Raw genomic sequence first — 968 nt, forward strand, 5'->3', positions numbered from 1 at the left:
TTCTATGAGAAATTTGGACGATTTCTCCATGAAGGATTATAGGTGTTTCCATGGAATTCTCTCATGTAATTCACCTCTTCCATTGCAGGATTCTCAGGGTCATAAGCTTCTCCAAAGAGGAGGCTTCTTTAGTACTGCCAGATGCAGCTTGCATTCCAGTCAGATTCTGAGAAATCATATTGACTTGCTGAGTCAATATTTTATTCTGAGCCAATATGGCATTCAGAGTATCAATCTCAAGAACTCCTTTCTTCTGAGTCATCCCATTATTCACAGGATTTCTTTCAAAAGTATACATGAACTGGTTATTTGCAACCATTTCAATGAGTTCCTGGGCTTCTGCAAGTGTTTTCTTCAGATGAAGAGATCCACCAGCAGAGTGGTCCAATGACATGTTGGACAATTCAGACAGACCATCATAGAATATACCTAAGATGCTCCATTCTGAAAGCATGTCAGAAGGACACCTTTTGATCAATTGCTTGTATCTTTCCCAAGCTTCATAGAGGGATTCACCTTCCTTCTGTCTGAAGGTTTGGACTTCTACTATAAACTTGCTCATCTTTTGAGGTGGAAAGAATTTGGCCAAGAAAGCATTGACCAACTTTTCCCAAGAGTTCAGGCTTTCTCTAGGTTGTGAGTTCAACCATATCCTAGCTCTGTCTCTTACAGCAAAGGGGAAAAGCATAAGTCTATAGACCTTGGGGTCAACCCCATTGGTCTTAACAGTGTCACAAATTTGCAAGAATTCAGCTAAGAACTGATGAGGATCTTCCAATGGAAGTCCATGAAACTTGCAATTTTGCTGCATTAGAGAAACTAATTAAAAATTAAGCTCAAAGTTGTTTGCTCCAATTACAGGAATTGAGATGCTTCTTCCATAGAAGTTGAAAGTTGGTGCAGTAAAGTCACTAAGCATCTTCCTTGCATTTCCACCATTGTTCTCAGGTTCGGCTGCCATGTTTGCC

At 40.1% G+C, this 968-nt stretch overlaps 1 non-coding gene across 1 annotated transcript; it reads left to right on the plus strand.

The window, feature by feature from the left end:
* Nucleotides 1-452: 452 nt before the first annotated feature.
* LOC148567976 (small nucleolar RNA R71) lies at nucleotides 453-556 on the plus strand. The gene has a single exon (XR_015882275.1). It is a non-coding gene; the product is annotated as a small nucleolar RNA R71 (small nucleolar RNA).
* Nucleotides 557-968: the final 412 nt, after the last annotated feature.

Source organism: Arachis ipaensis, chromosome B4 (genome assembly GCF_059453495.1).
Source record: "Arachis ipaensis isolate K30076 ecotype BB chromosome B4, ASM5945349v1, whole genome shotgun sequence".
NCBI lineage: Eukaryota > Viridiplantae > Streptophyta > Magnoliopsida > Fabales > Fabaceae > Arachis > Arachis ipaensis.